The following is a 7,340-nucleotide window of genomic DNA, read 5'->3' as shown; positions in this document are numbered from 1 at the left end:
GAAAATTCTTGCAGGTCTTCCATTTAAGGGCATGTCTGCCTATTCAGAATTGATAACTTCATCACACCATAGTACACACAAATCAATTCAGAGCGAATCGTAGACGTGAATGGAAGATTATAAAACTTCCAGAAGAAACACAGGGGAAAAAAATCTGTGTTTCCCTTAGGTCAGGCAGATTTCTTTGATAGGACAGAAAAATGGGACAAACACACACCAAGAAAAAATCAAGTGGGTCATTAAAATTTGTTAATATTTGCTCTTTAAAAGCCACTGTGAAGAAAGCAAATGACAACAAGGAAAAAATATTTGCAAGACATACTGACCAAGTCGTTATATCCAGACGAGATCAAGAATTATTTCAATAGAGAAAAGGCATGACCACAAAAGGGCTGTCACTCTCAAAACCTCCTAGCTCAGTATTCTTAGAAAATGCCCACTGACTTGGGATAAAGGGGCACAGAATGCAATTAGCTCTCAAAATTAAAGGGGGAACATGCACAATTTACGTGTGCACATGCATATATATACACACAGAGAGTACATATCTCGATTGCAGGTTTGAACCCCCGCCCAGTTAGGATGAGAACAGGAGGCAACCGATTGATGTATCTCTCACATTGATGTTTTTTTCTCTCTCTCCACCCCCTTCTTCCCCTCCATTTTCTCTAAAAAACAAAAAACAATGGAAAAAATATCCTTGGGTGAGGATTTAAATATATATATATTCTTGGTGAAAGCAGCCAGGCACAAAAGACCACATATTTTGTGATTCTATTCATATGACATTTCTAGAAAAGTCATACCTGCAGAGACAGAAAAGTAGGGATGGGAGGAAAGGATTGATTCAAAAAGGACAAGAGGGACATTTCAGCGACAATGGACATTTCCTAAAATTGGGTTCTGGTGATGGTTGTACAATTGTACAACTATACAAAAAATCATCAAACAGTATGCTTAAAATGGATGACCCCATTGTTATATAATTATACCTCAATAAGTCTGTAATTAAAATTTCTACCAGAAGAGGGTGCCAGAGACCATGAGTTCAGCTCAGAATCAGCCCAGGGCAGCAATTTTCAATGTTTCTCATTTTATGGCACACAAATTAATTACTAAAATTCTGCAGCACACCAAAAAATAGAATATTTTTTGCTAATCTGACAAAAAATAGGTATAATTTTGATTTCTTTATACCGGACAACTATTGTATTGTTGGCTGTCATTTTTTAATTTGACAATCTAAGGGAAAAGAGGTCAGTGCCCATGACTAAATAATTAGTTATTGCATATTTTAACAATTCTTGTGACACACCTGTGTGCTGCAACACACCCAGTGTAGCTCAGTTGGCTGGATCCTCGTCCAGATACACCAAGGTTGCAAATTTGATCCCCAATCAGGGTACTATACTAAAAAGATTTAAAAATCGCTAGCCTACCCCACCTGGTGTGGCTCAATGGTTGAGCATTGACCCATGAACCAATAAAGAGGCCACCAGTTTGATTCCTAGTCAGGGCATAGGCCTGGGTTGCAGGCTCCATCCCCAGTGTGGGGCATGCAGGAGGCAGCCAATCAATGATTCTCTCTCATCATTGTCTATCTCCCTCTCCCTTCCCCTCTGAAATCAATAAAAATATCTATATCAGGGGCCCTCAAACTACGGCCCGCGGACCACATGCGGCCAGCCGAAAACATTTATCCGGCCCGACGGGTGTTTTTGCCCCCGCTGCCTGTTGCTTAGCAGCCGACTGGTCCCCGCCGCAGTGCACGTGTGGAATGTATGCCACACTCTCCGACTTCCCTCCTTCTGTCTCTGGACTCCTCCTCTCAGTCTTGGGTGTGATTGGACGAGTCACAAGCTTGCCTGTGCAGAGCCTGCTGCTGCCTGAGGACCCACCAAGGTAAGAACAAGTTAGGAGGTATATATTTTTTTATTTTGCAGTTAGTAGGGCCTTTTTTTTTTGAAGTTAGGAGAGCCTTTTTTTTTTTTTTGAAGTTTTGTTTTTTTACTTCAACATAAGATATGTGCAGTGTGCATAGGAATTTGTTCATAGTTTTTTTTTAAACTATAGTCCGGCCCTCCAACGGTCTGAGGGACAATGAACTGGCCCCCTGTTTAAAAAGTTTGAGGACCTCTGATCTATATATATAAAAGCCAAAGTGACCATTATGACGGAACGACCAGTCGCTATGATGTGCACTGACCACCAGGGGGCAGATGCTCAACGCAGGAGCTGCCTCCAACCCACAGTCCCTGATGGCCTGATTGGGGCTGAGCCCCCAGGCTGGTATGGGGAACCAGGGGGTGGGTGGCAGCAGACGTGGGCAGCGAGGGAAGGAGTGCGGGAGGCAGGGAACCACATGGTGGCGGTGCACGGGCGGCCAGGGAAGGAGGAGGCGGGAGGCAGGGAGACAGGGAACCTGATCAGCCCTGATTGCCGGGACCCCACCCGTGCACACATTTTGTGCACCAGGCCTCTAGTATTTAAATAAATAAATAAGCACAATAGCCAGAGTGGTTGGAGTATCGGCCTGTGCATCGAAGGGTCTCGGGTTCAATTCCTGGCCAAGGGCACCTAGCTGGGTTACAGGTTCGATCCCCAGCAGCTATCTGGGTGCGTGCAACCAATTGTGTCTCTCTTACATCAGTCTCTCTCTCTCTCCCCCCTCCCTCCCTTCCACTCTCTGTAAACAGCAATGGAACCCTGGTGGGTGTGGCTCAGTTGGTTGGGTGTCCTCCCATGCACCAAAAGGTTGCTGGTTCTATTCCAGGTCATGACACATGCCCAGGTTGTGGGTTCTATCTGTGGTCCTAGTGCATGTGGGAGGCAACCAATGGATATTTGATATTTTGCTTTTCTCTCTATCCCTCTCCCTTCCCCTCTCTCTAAAATCAATAAAACCATATCTTTTTGAAAAAGTAATGGAAGAAACACCCTCTGGTAAAGATTTTATTTTTAAATCGGGTGCACTCTCTCTCCAGGGAGCACACCAGTGCCTTTCCCTTTCCCCGCGCCCCCCCTCCCGCCCCCAATGTTACCATTAGGGCTCTCACTCCCAAGCTCCAAGGGCCTTTCCATTACCTCCATAACTCATTTCCTAAGCCCATTTATTCTAGGAATTCCTTTTTCTACCTCTGTCATTTACCCAATAAATGTTCTCTTACCAAAAAAAAAAAAATCACTGGCCTAGGGGGTTATGTCTAATTTGCACCGACTACCTTCTCCTCCTCGCACCTCATTTAGGGAAGAACGACTCTCAAGAAGGGATTCTGCAGCCTCTCCAGCCACTGCTCCTTCACATGACAGCACTGGGATTGGCCAACTGCAAATTTGCTGGGAAGCCTTCCACCATCTAAGGCAGCCTCAGCTTGACTGTCAAAAGCAACCGCAGCACGCCCTGCCCGCCCAGCCCTGGTGGGGAAGAGTGTCCGCGGCATGCAGGGCCCCTGGAGGGCGTGAAGCCCCTGAGAAGCCACGGAGACACAGGCACACAAAGGACTGCACATGTGTGGACAGTGTCTTCCCTGCAGCCTCCTTCCAGCAACGCGTAACCCAGTGGTTCTCAACCGTCTGGCCCTTTAAATACAGTTCCTCATGCTGTGACCCAACCATAAAATTATTTTCGTTGCTACTTCATCACTGTGATGTTGCTACTGTTATGAATCATAATGTACATATCTGATATGCAGGATGGTCTTAGGTGACCTCGTTGCTACTTCATAACTGTAATTTTGCTACTGTTATGAATTGTCATGTAAATATCTGATATGCAGCATGGTCTTAGGCGACCCCTGGGAAAGGGTCATTCGACCGCCACAGGGGTCACGACCCACAGGTTGAGAACCGCTGGTGTAAACACAGCAGACAGGGGAGAGTTAAATAAAACAAAAAATACCACAGGGCGGTGAGAGGAGAAAGAAAGGCTGGAACTTGGATCATTGCTCATCAGTGACCCAACGGTCAAACCAGCAAAGCCACCCCCAGGTTCCTGCCCACCAGAACCTGTGAGAAGATAAAGGTTTATTGTTTCAAGCCACCAGGTTTGGGGGCAATTTGATCTGTAACACTAGCTAAGACATCTCGATTTCTTTAAAAGTGAGAGCGGAGTCCAGGAGATCCGAAATCCGCTCCTGGAATGGATGTGCCTTCCTCCAGGCTTGGGTCCTGGTGGTGGTCCCACCTAACGCCACTATGTGGGCAGTTCAATGGCAGAACCCTAACTTAGATGTGAGCATTAGAGTGTAAGGGCTACAAGGCTACATCCCCCCGGGAGCAAGATGACCTGGGTTCAAATCCTAGCTTAGCCATTTTAGTAACTATGTGACCTTGGGCAGATTAGGTAACCTCTCTGGTAACCTCAGTTTTCTCCTCTGCAAAATGGGGATATCAGGCTTCCTGGAGGAGTGAATGAGTCACTAGAGTTACTTCATTTCTTTTTTGAGCCTTGTGGAGAGCAGAATTATGTCCCCCCAAAAGATACACTCAAGTCCTACCCCACTACCCCACTCACCTCCCCTCACCTATCCCCCCACAACCTGAAAACGTGACGTCACTTGGAAATGGGTTATTACGGATGTTAAGATGAAGTCATGCTGAAATAGGGTGAGCCCTAATCCAATGACTGGTGTCCTTACAAGAAGAGGGAAATTTTAACAGAGAGACACACGGGGGAGAAGGCCACGTGAAGGAGAGACACACGGGGGAGAAGGCCACGTGAAGACAGACACAACAATGAAGACGTGTCTACAAGCCCAGGAAGGCCAAGGACTGCGGGCCATCGCCAGAGGCTGGAAAAGGCAGGGAAGGGTCTCCCTGCAGCCTTTAGACTCTGCAGTGGTTCTCAACCTTCTGGCCCTTTAAATACAGTTCCTCATGTTGTGACCCAACCATAAAATTATCTTCGTTGCTACTTCATCACTGTAATGTTGCTACTGTTATGAATCATCATGTAAATATCTGATCTGCAGGATGGTCTTAGGCGACCCCTGGGAAAGGGTCGTTCGACCGCCAAAAGGGTCGCGACCCACGGGTTGAGAACCGCTGCTGTAGAGGGAGCTTGGTCCTGCTGACACCTTGATTTTGGACTTTGGGCTCCAGAATGTGAGGTGCGAGAATTCCATCGTTGTAAGCCACATATCGCGGTCATTCGTTACAGAGGCCGGAGAAAAGGAATACAAGCCTCTTTCCACCAGGTGGCAGGAAGCAAACCTCCATCAAAGCCAGGTCATTTGATAAATTCCCTTTTCCTGGGGCCAGGTCCAAGTGCAACGGTGGTCACGTGGTGTCTGAGAGTGGGGACAGCTGGGGGGCATCCTGCCCGTGAGCATCTCCCCGTCTGGCCAGTGTCTTCAGAGAGTCCTTGTCCCTTAGCGCTGCTCCTGGTCATTCGTTCGCTGGCTGGACACCAGAGTCCTTCTACCTACAGGCTTTCTGCAGCTTCTTCCTCCCTTCTGACACTTGGCTCTTGTTTCTTGCTCATGTGGGCCACTGGGAAGTTCTGGGGACGGAGGAGAGAGTGGGGCCGGTGAAGCCATCCCCATCTCCCTGCTGTCACTTCTCTGTGGTCACGCCCCAGCACCTCTCCACTCTGGGCTTTTTCTTGCCTTGATCCAGGTGACTCTGGGGTCCCTAAGGAACAGGCCTGAGGTGTCCAGGCCAGGCCTAGGAAATGCCAAAGCTTTGGAAATGCAAACCTCTTTTCTCGCAAACTTTCATCCAGGCTTTGGATTGCCACCAAGTAGCGCACAGCTCAGAAGCCAAGAAGGAAATCTGTGCTTCCGCCTTTCCTCTGCGTTGTGTCATCCATCCCCTTCCCTAGAGCTCAAGGAGGCTGCAGAGCTGGCTGGCCAGGCTGGGGCGGGCAGGGGACAGTGAAAGAACCAGCAGGGAACACATGCCAACAAAATGTCCAAATATTACCCAGCCCCACACGCAGGGCTTTCACCAGGTGAGAATGGAATGGCTGCCACCAAAGGCCTCCCACTTCTACCGGGACCCAGAATCTTTGTTTTTGAAGAACCTCAGGTCTGTGCCACTCAGTGAACTTTCTGCAACGATGGGAATAGTCTAGATCTGTGCTGCCCAACGCGGACAGTCCCCAGCCACATGTGACCACTGAGCAATTGACATGAGGCCAGTGCAGCTGAGGGACTGAACCAGCGGTTCTCAACCTGTGGGTCGCGACCCCTTTGGCGGTCGAACGACCCTTTCCCAGGGGTCGCCTAAGACCATCCTGCAGATCAGATATTTACATGACGATTCATAACAGTAGCAACATGACACTGATGAAGTAGCAATGAAAATAATGTTATGGTTGGGTCACAACATGAGGAACTGTATTTAAAGGGCCAGAAAGTTGAGAACCACTGGACTGAATTTTAAATTTTATTTAATTTTAATCGTTTTAAGCAGCGACAGGGACCCAACAGAAACCAGGCAAGACAAGCCAGCTTTGGATGAATTAGTGTGCTCAGCTGAAAGTCTACAACCACAGAGGGAGGGAGAGCCACGCGCACAGAGGGAGGCAATTAGCAGGTTGGACCATAAGTAAAATACACTTCAATTAAGGGCCGGTTGAGGGATCATGGGTGAAAACCTATTTTGCGGTTCAAATATGGCAGCCCCCGCTTTCTCTTCCACAGACCAGCCACAAAACCCAAGTTATGTGTTTACACCAGAACCTCTCAGGGCTCAGCGTTCAGATCTGAACTCTGTTTCCCCCTGTAGCACAGATCGGGGGAAATGGGAGACCTCTGGACCACGTGGATCCCAAGCCGGCACACCTGCCCAGGATTCTGTGGCTCCTTGTGAGAATGTGTTAGAGTCCTGTTGGCATTCTATGAATTTTGAGCACAACAGGGCTGAGAGCCACGGAGATTAAAACAAGATGAGCTCTCATTCAAACCACATTTCGAGTAAATAAAACAAGAATGGGAGAATGGAGGTCTCACTGAGGTGGTGACCTCTCTGGCAGAGCTGAAGGTGAGGGAGGGAGTCAGTGGCTGTCAGACTATCCCAGGCAGAGGGAATGACTCGTGCAAAGGTCCTGGGGTAGGCAGACACTTGGCCTCTCACTCCAAAACTCCAGACTGACCACTTCACATCTTGAGTAGGCATTTCAAACCAGGCCAAAACAGAGCTATATATATATGTATATTATTGATTTCAGAGAGGAAGGGAGAGGGAGAGAGAGATGGAAACATCAATGATGAGAGAGAATCATTGATCGGCCGCCTCCTACTGGGGGTGAGCCTGCAATGCAGGCATGTGTCCTGACCGGGAATTGAACCATGACCTCCTGTTTCATGGGTTGACGCTTAATCACTGAGCCACACAGG

The sequence above is a fragment of the Myotis davidii genome, unplaced genomic scaffold, assembly GCF_000327345.1.
Source record: "Myotis davidii unplaced genomic scaffold, ASM32734v1 scaffold551, whole genome shotgun sequence".
Lineage (NCBI taxonomy): Eukaryota > Metazoa > Chordata > Mammalia > Chiroptera > Vespertilionidae > Myotis > Myotis davidii.
The sequence above is the reverse complement of the archived record's forward strand: the minus strand, read 5'-3'. Positions refer to the sequence as shown.